Consider the following 15,491-nt stretch of genomic DNA (forward strand, 5'->3'; position numbering starts at 1 on the left):
CTCTCTGTAGAATGGACCACTGGTGGAATTCTACTCATATTCATAATTAAGCGTATGCTGCATCAAGGATTTTGGCAACAGTGTCTTTCATCTTTGTCCTAACAACCAAGCTACACACAGACAGAGTGTCTATCATCTTCAAATTCCTTCTGCAGGACATTTTGCAGCTTGTACAAACAATTCAATGAGGCATAGAAAAACCAACAGCCCAGCTTGAGACACTGAGGTGCTCAAAAGTGTTAATTAAAGAGTCAAGATGTATTCTAAATATTAGAGAATAAAAAATTAGGCTTAACTTCCCCAAACCTTGTGTGAGTACTCATCTGTGGACTATCTTCCTAGCCTTGTGCATAAATTCAATCAGAGACCAAGAAAACCCTTCAGAATACAATATTTGGATGAGGCACTTTTTTACCAAAGCGACAACTTTGACAAGTCAGTGTATTCACTGGAGAAAAAAATCATGTTGACAAAAAAATCTTGATCACCCAAACTGAAAACTCCGGCCTGGGCTGTGAATCTCTCCTTTGGTATGCAATTATAATGGGTAGCAGTCAACACAAAATCTAAACCAAAACCACGCTGCATCTTCTCAAGTTCTGCTGCTTGAATTAAATTACTAGAGCCTGCTGTTAAACAATAATGATTTCTACTGTCAGAAACAATGTTTCAAACAGATGCGAACCACACAAAGCATATGTGAAAAACGTGTGATCTGCACACTAAGGTCACAGAAGCCATTTAGACACCACATGTGAAATATGTGAAACACATGTGGAGGCATGATGCAAATTCACATTTAGTTTGTCCTTTGGCAAGTATCATAATCACAGGCTAAAAGAACTAAATCTCTCTGAGGCAAACTTTGTGCCTGTGAAACTTTCAATCTTTATAAAAGATTAACTTTTTAAGAAATTCCCACAGGGCAGACTTCTTAACCCTTCAAATTATCCATTGCTAATGCTGCCTGATACGTCCTTAGTGATGGAATACTCTTGTTACCCTCTTTCTTAATACCTACTAAAGCAAAAGGTTAACAGCTCTCTGCCATCTGCTGTTGAAGAGCTAATCCTCAAGTGGTAATGCTGTCCTCACCCAGTGGGCTTGCCTTGCTTCATCTGAGCATGTGGCAATGTAGCGCAGGGCACCAGGCAACAGAAAAATCTTGTTGGAGGGAGCCTGGGGTGTTACGAGTTGCTCACGGATTATGTTTAGTTGATGGTGATACTAATACTGAGGATTTGGCTCAGGGTGACACTCATCTCACCTAAATTCACTTAAAATTTTTAGTCCTAAGTTAGCTGTCCAGACTCTGCTGTCAATGTAGAGAGACTACCTCCCAAACTCCATTTACTGTAGGATGAATGAATTTCTAGATGGTCAAAAGCAGAGGGCACATACCCTGTGCATGAAGAGCCCCAGCCCACAAGTTGACAGCACCCACCTTGTCTACAGAAGCACAAAGAGACCCAGGCTTTGTCTCAAAGCAGAAATCTCAGCAGTGGGCAAGTGTCCCCACTGTGCAGGATGTACTCACAGCATCTTCAAAAGGAGTCTCTGTCCCACCCTGTCCCTGCAGCAGAGAGGGCCCTGCCAATGGGCTCAGAGCAATCAGACCCCAAGGAGAGCCCTGTGTGGAGTAATGCTTGGCTTTTCATACTCATTTTCTCTCCTCTATGTCCCTAGAAATCCTGTGCTGTGGGAAATTGAAAGGTCTCCACCCTCCTCATCTCCTCAGCCACTTTTTCATCGCCTTAGCTGCACCACATGTGAGCTTGATAAAGTCAGAATTCATGTAACTGAGAAAAGCTGTCTCTGTCTTGCAACTCCTCTTTATGCAATGACCCCAGTGGAATGATTCACGAGAATAAAGGTTTTTACATGGGAAAAAGTTCAACAGATTCTGGACCATTTCTTTCATTGCTACTTTTCAAATGAATCACAAAAGTAACTCTAACGGTAAAATGGGGATAAAATACCTGGTCGTGTTCTAATTGAAGACAATGGCAGGCTCTCCTTTGATTTTAAAACAAGAAAGATAAAACACTTACTAGAAAAATACAACATATTAAAAAAGAATTTAAATTTAAAGATAGGATTAATTTTATACAGATTCACACGCACTCACTGCTGTCTCTCGGTTGCACATTTTATGATGCTATACTTTAGGAAAAATCTGTTTATGAAATATTCATGGCAAAACAAATAACATCCATAAAAAATCAATTATGAAGTCAATTTGATTTTTATAATTTTTAATACACATATCTGAGGTGCAGAGTGAAAAAATAACCAAGCCCTCAGCAGACTATTATAAGCTAGATAAGGATTTACAATACAAAATGCAGCACCCATAATGCTTGAAGGATGATGTCATACCTTAATTATGTTAACATTTAGTGGATATACATCAGCTACACATCTTCAGATATTCAGAATTTACTGTGCCCTTTCTTTGACCCTGAAGGGTTTTTTTTTTTAGACAACTGAAGTAGGAAGAACATATTCAAAGCAGATTTTCTTTCAATATTCACAAAATGACCTCAGACAACAGGGGTTCAAGTGAACTTTGGTTTTGGCTATTTTTCCATCTCTGCTGCTTGCTAAGAGTTTAGAATCACAAGGGGCTGATGATTCTCAGCTCCTTTCAAGGATCTGGTCCTATACCACTAAAAGCCACATTATTATTGTTTTCTGTCAATCTTGAGGGTGCTCAACATGCCAAAAATTGGAGGACTGAAAATTGAAGATATTTTGGTCCTAGATTGGCTGTAAATCTTCAGGACCATTGGAAAATTAAACAATGTAGCACATATAGACATACACGTTTGCTGATTTTTAGAAACAAGTTAGTTCCATCATTCCTGTATCAGTCTGGGAATGTACATGAGCACTTCCCAAAATGCAGCCCCTAGAAAACCAGGCTTTTCTTTGTAAAGATGGAATTTATATATTTAGTCAACTTTTCCATACATAAAAAAGATGCACTGTCTAAGATCACATCATATTTAAAACTTTTTTTTTTTTTTTTTTTTTTTTTTTTTTTTTTTTTTTTTTTTTTTTAATAGGACTATTAGGGTAACAAGCATAGAAGAGACTTTTGCAACAACCATCAATATCTGCTCTTAACTTTTATTTTTTAGGAGCTTGGCTACAAGCCCATAGAATTAGTCAAATCTTGTGTTCAAGGAGATTAATGAAGTTTGGAAAAGGAGCAAATGTGTCTGAACCTCTTCCAGCAATTATATTTTTTGATTTTTGTTTAACAGAGACAGCTTTTCTTTCCAGAAAGGCTACAAAATGACATATATGAAATGGAACTACAGTAATTCATTGTTCTAAGACTGCTTTTCCCAAAGCACTATCATGACTTGTCTATCAGACACATTCTTTGCCTTGGGATGCAGTGACACTTAACATACATACCCAGTATAACTGCAGAAACTATGCTTTTTAATTCTTGTGACTCTGAGCATCCCTTCCCTCAGATTAGTCCCAGGAGAGTTTTCCCACAGCAAATCTCCACTGCATTCTATTGCAAGGATTTGCACCCAACCATCCACAGAAGAGGAAGAAAAACCGGGCAGGAGGGGAAGGATTGTGTGGTTTGCGCAGTTCTGACCTTGAATATCATATGTGCCATGAGATGGGGAAAGGTCAGAGGTGGCTTTCTTGGCACTCTGGCTCTCAGCATGCCCCCCACTCCATCCATTTTCCATTATATTGAGCTGGGCAACAGCATATGCTTTGGATCCTTGTCACCCATTCCATTAGTCAGTAGTAGTGCATAGATGTGGAAAAATATGCATATAAAACAAACAGAGGTGAAGAAGAAGAGGGAAAAAAAATATCCATCCAGCAATTCTTTCTACCCACTCTACCGGCCCACCTCTGAGCTTGGATCTGAGAGATGAGAGTGCAAATAAATGTGCTTCCATTTTCATTTTTTTTATTTTTTAACCGCACTGTGTTCCAAATGCAATTTTAATAAGGGTACTCTCCCTATATTTCCAAATAGCTTTGTTTTGTATCCATAGAGAGGGGAGGAAGAAGGGGGTGGAAACCTGAAAAAAAAAACTCCAAAGTGATTAACTCTGAGATAATGAAGTCCAGTTTTCTATGAAACACACGTCACGGAGTGAATTGCTGCTTGCTTTGATTTGTGCTTGAAATGTGAGACACACTGATTCCCAGATGGCTGTTTCATTGTGCAGAAAAGCAGAGAACACATACATTTCAGTTAACTTGCATATCTTTTCATTTATTCATATAATTGTGATATATATTCCATATTCCAGAATGAACCAGATGGTGAAGGGAAGGCTTACAGTGCAGCCACATTCGCATTCAATAACCTTGGCTGTCTGCACCAAACTCTTTACTGTGCCAGGTGTTAACATTTGGCTGCTAAAATTTTGCTCTCTGGAACACACTGGGTGAAAGAATTCACAATCTCACATATTCCCTTCTTGATATGCATAGTAAATGCCCTGTCATGCTAATAAGAGTTGCAGGTACACATCAAGGGTGAAATGTGCACTCCCTAATAGAAGCCATATCTGATGTTACCATGAGATAAGATTTCACCATGACACGTTAAAAAGCATTTCTAATAAATAAAGCTTTGCGTAGGAAAGACTGCAAGTTACATTTTCAGAAAAGTTCATGGGAATTCAGCCTGCACTCCTGTCTAACAATAACAGGAGTGGTGTGTGTAATTCCACCCACAGAGCCGGATTAACTAAAAGGATTTATTTTCAGGCAGTGAAACTGCTAAATTCTGGTACCAGCAGCAGAACTGTCTGCCAGTATCCTGTAAGCCTTTATTTCCCTAAGGCCCATACCATATGACATGTTTGGATGATGTTTAAACCATCCCCTTGTGTATGTTCATCTTATGTATTTTTATTATTCTTTTAATTATCTGCATATATATATTAATTCCAGAAAGTACAAACAGGCTTCACTGTCGTTTCTCCACCACACTTTATATTATAACATCACTCACGAATGCTAGTTACAAGTTTCCAGGCAGACATGCGGTTGATCTAAATTTGTGGGACAACAACATTCAGATATCTGCTTTCAATTTGTGTGCATGTTTCGCCCTGTTATTTTCTTTTTATGGTAGTATTAATTGTTACCAGAAGTCTGTATGAAATGACTGAGGATTCAAACGCTGGAATGCAGAGATCAGAAATGGCTGTTTCACTTGCTGTTAAGTGAAATGTGTTCAGTTAGTTTATTATTTAACTTGAGTATAACAGCTAGAGATCCGAGTTTTGGACACAGAAGAAGAGCCAAGAATCTTGTCTGACGGGCAAATTCAGATGGCCAGTGGTTATGTAGCCACTTAACTGCTTGGAACTACATATAAATGTATAATTTCCAAAAGTACAGTCTCTGGAGAACTAGGGGGGGGGTTAATCACAGTGCCCAGATTAGTGAGAGCTAAACACTGTATTAACAGAAAGAATGAGTGGCTTTATCCATTTGGCTGGATATCAAAATGGAGCTGTTCCATAAATGGTCTGATCCAGTATCCACTGAAGTCAGTAAGAATCTTTCCATTGAGTTCAGTGGGCATTGGTTTAATTACTAACTGTAACACCAAAGGGATGAGTAATTCCAAGTTTTGATTACCCATCGCTGAACAACTGTCTCTGCAGAATCAATGGAGGGAGTTAGGTCTACCTCCAGGCAGGGGCCTGAAAGGCAACACTTTTTCTTGTGTGTTAATCTGTGAATGATCTAAGAAAACAGACTGTGATTAAGCAGTGATGCAGGTTAACTCACACAAGGAAAATTTTATCCCAAAATCTCTGCTTCTCTGTTGTTGCTGTCCCTCTCTCCAGAAAGACACAAGTTACCTAAGGATTTGTTGTAAATAATTGTAAAAAGGTATAGGCTATCCAATGTACTGATTATACAGTCTAAAATTCTCACTGCCCCATGGAATATGTGCCTAAATCTCCCTTGGAGGTTATTTTAGGAAACCTGATGAAGGCCTGAGGCTGCAAGAGCCAAGGAAGGGTTGTGGCCAGCATTTCAAACAGCAGCCTTGTAATGTAAATCTGCCACTGGGGGTCTTTGGGTAGAACCTGATCAGGTGTAGGGAGCCCAAAGCTAGGACTTCCATCAAAAGCTATTTTTGTACTTCATCCTTTTTTGTTTGTTTGGATTACTCACCCGTCCTCCTTGCCTCATTTGAGGTGTATTAATTGGTAAGAGCTCACAACAGGATCTACGCATCAAGATTTATCTTTGCAGTGTGTCATAAATTAGCTGCTGTACTGAGATTGTTTGTCTCCCAGGGAAGGAAACGTAACATGAGACTGAAAAGTCACTTACTGTTACGTACCTCAGAACAGGTAGGAGACTGTGGTGCCCATACAATCACAGCAGATAGCTTGTAGGTACAGGTCTTAAATTGTTCATCTCTCCATATACACTAAGGGCAGATAAAGTACAAACAACACAAATGTCTAACATGAGGTGTTAGAAATATTTCCTACCAAATTTTATCTATCAACTGCAGCACTCCAGAAACACTGTCAGTCACTGGCCATTTTGCTGTTGTGGCCTAGGAGTCGAAGTCATGTTGGTCTTACTTGTGACAATGACTTGCAAATGTAAGAATCCAACATGCAAGATGCGTTTCTATGCTTTACCACAGAATAATGAAGGCAGTATGCAATTTTTTTTCTGTGCACCCTCCTGATCTGATTCAGAGTAAATGGGAATACTGCCATGCAAGGGAACGAGTAAATGACAGCTTACACAGCTTCACAGAAAACTTTAATTTTAAAAGGAATATAGACTTCCCCTTTTGTAAGTAAGACAGGTGTAAACTCAGTACCACAGATAAAGGAAGAAGGATTATTCCCAATAGACACAAATTCAAAGCCATGTCTTCTGTTTTACTTAGAACAATGTTCGTTTAGTGAAACTTTACTCCAAGCATATCGCAAACCTGCATTTCTACATGTCCTCCCACCATCATACCTATGCAGAGTCTAAATGCTGCAAATATATGCATCCAGGACAGAGCTCAATCACTTTCTCTCATAAATGACTGACAGGCTGATTGCATACAGGCAGCAGTCAGCCAAAGCTCTGGTAAGGGGCCATATGTTGCTAGGAGACAAGGCCTAATGGCATGGAGAGGTATATGCAGGGGAGGTGATGGAGCTGGAGATCAGGGCAGGGAATATAAGAAGAGGAAGACCATTTTGTTTTTATCTCTGTAGCAAAACCAGTGCATAAAAGCCTCCTTTCTTTCACATTCATACAGCAGGAAGCTCCATCTTTCTCCGCAAGTGTTGCTGTCCACCACGTCCATAAATTCGAGGGAAAACTCATGACACCAAAAGTTCACAGTCCACATGTATATGGGCAAGTAAATTCAGACAAAGGGAAGACTTTTTTTTTTTTTTTTAATAGTCTTTTATTTTTTTATTTACTTGAATATATATAAAATAACTGTAGGTAGAAATTGATTTAATGTTCAACTTAACTTGTACCAGTGGAAGCCTTTCAAAAGAGCTGAAGGTGGTAGTCTGAGGCATGAAACAGGAAGAAGGCTGCTGCTGTAAACAGTCACATTAGTGCTCTGGCTGACAGATGGACCAGCTGACTGCAAAAAAGAGAAGAAAGAAAAACGAACTGTGATGGATGCAGCAGCTAATTATCAGTGAGTCAAAAGACTCTCATGATTGAGGTGGAACAGTATTTGTGAGATGCAGATGTACAGTGATTGTTCTTTAATTATTGCTATTACCATTTTAGAGAAGGGCAACAAAGTCCTGAGTAGAGAGTAACACAAAACAAAAAGAGACATAATACAGAAAAACAGAGGGGAAATGGAGCATTCTGAGCATTCTGAGAATGAAATATATACTGTACTTTTTTTCCTCTTTGAGATAGGCATGGAGAAGATAATAGTCATCTCTTCTGGTTATATCTTTAAAAGGCTCTTCACTTTTGTGTTTTGTTCCTTTTAGAAATGCATAAGAGATGAGATGAGAACCTTACAAAAAAAGAGAAATGTACACTGCTCATTCTATTTAAAATTTAGCATTCCATTTGTGGCACTTTTCATTCTAAATGGAAAAATTCAGGAAAAAAAACTTCAATGTAAAGAAAAAAAATGTCTAAAAACCCACCACATACATGTGGTTTTGACCTGTGAGCCTGTTTTGTGGATAACTTTAGATAGGGATGATACAATGTTTCTTTAAAAATATACAAAATAAAACATAGGAGATCAAGAAAGCTGTATCTATCCAGATAATAAACCAGGAACCATTACATGCCATGCGCAAGATAACTGTCTATTTTCCAACCTAAGAATCTGAAAGGAAAAAGACCTTTTATTTTGTAGAAGTATGTTTGATAGAAGTATGGTAAAGCAAACATCAACAGAGGATCTTGTGGCTTGAAAAGAAGAATCATGAATATTAATTCAGGAAATCAACACAAGAGATGTACAGAGCACACTGTTCATTTAAAAAAAAAATGGAAAAAGAAAAGGTGATAAGCCACTGAAGTGCCAGAAAGAGACAGAGCAAAGGCAACAATAATGACATGATTCAGGTATGTAAATGAAAACACTCCTGGCAAGAAAAAGTACAGAGAAGCTGATAAAAGTAACCTCTTTTAGTACTTTCTACTAGTACTGTGCCTTTTGCAATGTGCCACTTTAGAAAAGCTGAGATCATAGCAGATCTCTGAATGTAGATCAGGTTTTATCAAAGCCTTTTGCTTTGTCTGTATGTTGAACAGAGAGTTGTATTTTAACAAATGCAGAAATAATGAGGGTTTCAGATATCCAACGTAAGCACAAAAAGATACACTCCACTCTAATATTTCAAAGCATTCAGACTCACAACTGAAACAGCACTGAGGATACACAAAATTCCAACATGTAGTCATCGGGATTTCTGCTAGTAAGGAGTCTCAGTCACATATCTTTCCTCTTTCCCATCCAAATCAAAAGGTAAAATTCTGCAGAAGTTTAAAAGTGGTATGTAGGTATTATGCTCACTTCCCTATATACAGTACATATGAATTGGCACTTTAAAACAATTTTTAAAAGATCCTCAGTCTATTTGAAACGGAACTAAATTTTTGCTTTTCTGCATGACTATATATTGTATCACTTTAGTGAAGGACAGTACACTTGGTCTAAAGTACACATTTAGGTATGTTAGCACTATATCTCAATGCAAAGATTAATATTATTTTAGCTAAAAGAAGTTGTTCCTTTTGGGAGTTTTCTCCTTTTATACCTCTTCCTTTAGATTCCAAGCCACAAAGTAAAATAACTATTTCAGTTAAGCATGGACAAATTTAACCTCTTTAGTTTTCATGAAAGCTTCTTGGTCTATTACTTTCCTCCATATAAAATTTTACATTTGTATGATAAGCAGTGAAGTAGTTGGTCTATTAGCTGGCCTCTCAAAAAAGTTGTTTATATCCCAAAAACAGATGATGACATCTTGCCTGAGTTAAGTAATTCCAGCCTTTAGGAAATACTCTTTCAGTCCCTCAAAATTCCTTTTCCCTCATTCAGCCTTGCCTCTTCTGCTAATAGTCTTCAACTGCTTGCAACTTTCTTTGATCAGATTTCAAACTGGTGGCCTTCCTGAAGACACAGTTTATTCCCACTGGAAAGCTCTGCTCACAGAAATTTTCACAAAGGATATGTAAAATCAGACCTTTGTATCTGCATTAAGTACCTTTGTATCTACATATAGCAAAAGCACTGTATCTGCCTTAAAATGCTAACTTGACATGCACATAAAAATTAAATTGGTTGCTCATGGTGACACAGGTCTGATCAGCCGGTTTTATTTTTCTTTATGATGCAATTTTGTAACTAGAAACACAAAGGATGTGCTTTACTGAAAGTAGAAATTAAGAATATCTTGCAAAGCCATGATCATTCTCCACAGTAATTTTTCATTAGTATTACTTATTTTTCATTGTTTGGAAAGTGAAAACTACAGAAATTGTTCCATACTTGGTATTGAAAAAAAAAATCAGTTCTGGGCAATAATTCAGTAATATTACCTCTACTACTGAAGGTTAGTATTATTTTCACTGAGCTCCTTTGTACCTTCTGAGGACATCTGGGAGATATTTAAAGCCTAAAAGTCCAAAATAGCTGGCCATGAGATGACCCAAACCAGGGGACTGATATTGGTGGGCTGGCCCGGAAGTGTGACATATAAACAACTAATTTCTTGCTGGCAGTGCTCCAGATACCTGTCTTTTAAGAAGAGGCTTTGGAAAAAGATTCTTCTATGTCCCAGCAGTGGAATTTAGGATAGAAAATAGATTCAAAGTTCTTAGAAATGTATTTTTCTTATACCTTTTTTCTTGAGATTTGTACCATTTTGCCCTGCCTAGGCAGTTTTATAATATTAATTTGTCAGAGGGTCCATTATCCCATAAGCAATGGAATAATGCAACCATGAAGAAAGATACTCAGGAAAATCACAAAAAGCCATATAAAGGCCAGATTCTGTCTGTAAAAGCCAGCAGAAGTAGATGTTTAAGATGCTAGGATGCATTTCTAATCAAAGCAAGGAAACAATCTTGCTGTTGTTTAACTAATTGTATTTTTAAGAAAATATTAATTTAAATTGTAACAGCTACACATAGCAGGAGCTGAACTGATCAAGGAAATAGGGATCCTATTTTATAAACTATGCTCACTTGGGGGTACAAAACTTTTTTCCACAGTATTAACAGAAATATCTACACTGGCAAAATTTCTGTGCAGCAGACTGGGCTTTGAGAGTTGAGCTTATTAGGATGACTAGAATGAAACCTGCTAGTGGAAGGGAGAAATGGGAAACCGCTACAAGAGACAAGACAGAAGGGATGTGCATGCCTTCTATAAACAGACCAAGAGGATAAATGTCAAGGAGTGAAATAAACTATTTAAGATAAAGGAAAATGTTGGTGTTAGGAGATTCGCATATAAATTGTCTCCAAATTGTCTCCAAAGCAAACCATCAAAATGACTAGCATAACAAAGCACTGGTCTCACTGATCAATGAGAATTTTTACAATCTTAAATCCTGTGTTTTATATCATACCAAAAAGGTGTGCAAGGTTTCAAAATGCTCTTTTTTTGGCTTTCAAAGAGTGCCTTATGCTAGTAAATATTATTAAAAAAAAAAAAAAAAAGTCATAAACCAGATGCTAGCACTTTGCCCAGCCAAGATGTCATTCCTTTCCCTTGTCATTATCTTATTTCTCCTTTTAATGATATCCAGCAAAAGTACGATCTCTGGTTATGAAGTTTGATAAACCACTTAAAACAGACAGAAAAACTTTATTGGTATAATATTTGCTTTTCCATGTGTTGAGTACTCTATAACACAGACATCCAGTTGTCACTCACCATAAATCTACAAAAGCACTACTACCATATTGCATGTATATACTTAAAGCTACAGTTACAAATCAAACTTTTATTTGTGCATCTATTTTCCCATTGAACAAAACAACTACGAAGCAAATTGAGAACTGCCAGGATACCATTTGAGCATTAACTTGGTATCTGTCTCCCCACTGCGCTGGCACAGTTTTAACTCTTCTTCCTACTCAAGAGTCTTGCAGCAGCAAAGCCAACAGCTGTGGCCCAAAGGCAGTTGAGTTTGGCAGTTACACACCCAGATGACAACCCCTGGTGTATCTCTTTCCAATAGCAGCAGCAGCAGCGACATCTGGATCTCTTGACAGCTCGAGGGTTTCTCTCTTGGCTGGGTTCCTCCCCAGCAGCTGTGGAACTGTCTCTACTGCTGTCATGGGGTTGGGCTGCAGTGAGGATGACAGTGCTCCCTCCTCCTGCTGTGATTATGAGATTCCTCACTATTTATTTCTTTCCTCACAGTTTACTTCTAATCAGCCTCTCTCCTCAATCACATACACTGAAAAGGAAGGGAAGGGAAGGGAAGGGAAGGGAAGGGAAGGGAAGGGAAGGGAAGGGAAGGGAAGGGAAGGGAAGGGAAGGGAAGAAAAAAGAAACCCATGAACATTTCCATTTAAGTGCCCGATTTTCTAGAATGGTCTATTCTTGGCCCTTCAAATACACTGCCCACTTATGCACTACATTGGTTCTGGCTGCAAGAAGAATTTCAACTTCCCAAACAGAATATATCCATGTGGGTTTGGTTTTGGTATTGCTTTGGGGTGAGGTTTTTGCCAATTTCTAGCTGTAAATGTAATTTCTCTTTAGAAACAGAAGGGTAAACTACACCAAAATCAAGATCAGTGCTCTCTGACACAGATGCACCTTTATGACCATGCAAGAGTAACCATGCAAGAGCTAGAAGCTGGGCAGAATTTATCTTAAAGGTGATGCTTACTTGTCCCTGGTTTATTGGATACTGATGACCTACAGGAGAGGAGGTAGAATGAGAGGAGATTGTAACTGATAGAGATTGTAACTTGAAAGAAAACTGGGAAGAGTATTTGGTGCAGCAGCAATCCAGATTGAAGGAAGAAGTCCTCATTTGGGCTTGCCTATCACCCCTAGCCCAATATCTGTGACAGACATGCCTGGAATGGTGAGAGATGTTGAAGGGTGCAGGTAGGCCAGAAAGGAAAATAGGACATTAAAGGAAAAGTCAAAGCCAAGGTTTTTGGGGAAGACCTCGGTAGAAACGAGACTTAGAAAGTAAAAAAGATTAAGCTGGCCTTGCAACACAGGATACTTTCAGGCTCTTTGTTCTTTTTTAAACAAAACCACCACTATACCTCAGTCCCCATCTTCGCAAAATGTTGTGTGGGAATTTAGCTAAATCTTATTATCCCAGCCACAGTCTGGTGACTGAAACCTTGTTCAGAGCTTTAGAAATTTAAAGATGAAATGCTTCAGAGTGTGTAAGTGCTAAGAACATATAGGACTGTCCTATCCCTACAAATAACGACTTGGTAATAATTTGTTGAACCCAGCAATACAGTTGTGACCTCAAATGCTGTGTTAAACAAGGAACTCTCCTGCTCATTTGCTGTAATTCTCTCACACAGGGTTCATGCTTCTTTTAGGAATGTCTGATCACTACATGAAACCTAGAGGCAGGAAAGCCAGACAAAACTCTGAGGCTTACTAAAGCTGGAAATCTAGACTTAAAATTCTACACAAAATATAAATTATTAGCACTACAGTGAATCATATATCATAACATAAATTAATAATATATTACTCAGTGAAATGCTAAGTGTGATTTTTAATACTATATGACAGATTTTTTAATTTATGAACTCTCTATTAAATTTAAAAGTCCTTCCATTCCTTTCTTCTCTCTCATATATTAAAGTCTCCTTTTGTTTGAGTCTCCTAATCCTTCATTTATTAACAATACCACTCTTTCTCTTTTCTATTATTGCTTTTGGATTCTTTCCTTTCATTATTTCCTTTATTTTCCTTTTACTTTTCAAGTCTCTTGGTGTTCAATTTTCATGACAAAATTATGTAAGAATTAGACCCAACTGTTTTCTGTCTTTCTTCTCATGTATATAATATCTTACATGAATATATTAAACTCATATATGTCATTCTTTGAGCGATCCATAAATAATATAAAATAATAATGGAGCAAATAATATCTATCACCTGTAGTAGATAAAATATGGCAGCTTCTCTCTCTGGAGTTCTTTCTTTTCTACTGGCTTTACTACCTAGTAATTAGTATAATGTCGACCCCAGATCCAGATAAGTCTCAGTAGAAGAGTTTTTCCTGCCAGAACACTTACTATATAAACATTTATATATGCATCTGTGTTGATTAAAATTTTCTCAATCTCTGCTAAATTGAAATCCAGGTCAAAAAGTACAAGGCTAACATTAAAAAAAATAAGAAAAGAGAAAAAAAATTTACTTCCCTTGTAATTATATTCCTTTATGGAAATGTAAATTCCCATAATCAAAAGTGCACATAATTGCCAGTTAGTTGCCTTAAGCACACTGATTTGGCGTTTTTTTAATAAAAGTCCCAGTCCCTTTATAATTTGGTTACCCTTGGGAAGTTCCATAAATAACATGATTCTTTCAGAACTCAAATTTTTCTAACCGGATCATACATAAAAATTGATGTTTTCTAAATGTTTTTGTGACATTTTTTTCTGCTTATACCAGAGTGCTTATCCATAGAATTTTTAATGAGCATTTAAGTTGGAGAAGACCCAGGGTACATCTCTGCAACCCCCACGTTATTTAGCAGTCCACTACAGTAGCAAGAGTCACAGGGGAGGTTGTGCAGATCCTTTGGGATACCCAACACCGGCAAAGCCAAGCCCAGCAGTCACCACTGAGCTATTCTACACATAATTTTTTGATCTAACACACCCAAACAGGATGAAAGAGGAGAGGGCTTTGTAATACAAGTAGTATAAATGATCACATCAGCTGGGTCATCTGAGCAGTATCCCTAGCTAGTAAAGATTTTTGCTAGTGCTCTCAGAAGTAGAATGGAACTAATGGTATCCACAATGCTGTTACTATCAGTGATTTGTGAAACATGCCATGTGGTATATGGATATCACAGCATAGTGTGCAGGAGAGATTTGCAAGCCATTAAAGGAATTATTCTATTGTGAAGCATTTGAATAAATTTAAGCACATGAGTTTCACCAAGTGAATTGAAACTATTGTGGCTGCTCCTTTTACATATGTGTCTTCTTGAGCTTTTGGGTGTTAATTTTTAATATGGATTTGTGAGAGTGATTTCATCTTTATTTTTGAACTAGAAAAATTCTCAGATCTTAAGAGGGTTCCTGGGCAAGTGCCTGAAGACTGAAATAGTTTTCATTGATATGTTCTAAAAACTCATTGGCTTACACATTCTCCTGCTGAAATGCTTGAGTTTTGCCCTGACACCAAAGAGCAGTTCAATTTTCAGTCTGGGCTTTGGTCCCCACATTGTGTCTGCTGACAATGGTGTCAGCTGTGATCTAGACACCTGTCTGTTAGAAACTACACTGAGACCACAAACTCATTTCATACAGATCACTGAAAAGACATTAGATGGCAATAATTGCTGTTACTTCCAACCTGGATTAGATTTGAACCAGCAACCTAGGATTCATATTCTATTACTGGTCCCCTGAGTTGTTCACTACTCTTGAATTCCTTCTCTGATGTTGCCTTATGTATTCTTGAAGTAATATGTCAGATTTCCGATCCTGTGGACAAAGGAAGAGAATTAATATGAATAATTCTTCAGTGTATGTGAATTTGTATCTAAAAATCTGTAATCTAAACCCAATCTATTTTAGGAACATTAAAATTCTGATACCTTCCTAGAAAATAAAAATTAGTGATACCCTTCTCAGGTTAGGATCATTTGAAAAGCTCCTGCCCCCACCAAGTTTAACTTTGGGTTATTTTTATTTGCAGAACACATAGTGCAGATCCAAGTATTTCTGAGGTTACTGAGTTTCATGACAGAATCCTGAGTGGGACTAAACACACT

The sequence above is a fragment of the Zosterops lateralis genome, assembly GCF_965231275.1.
Source record: "Zosterops lateralis genome assembly, chromosome: 1".
NCBI classification, from domain to species: domain Eukaryota; kingdom Metazoa; phylum Chordata; class Aves; order Passeriformes; family Zosteropidae; genus Zosterops; species Zosterops lateralis.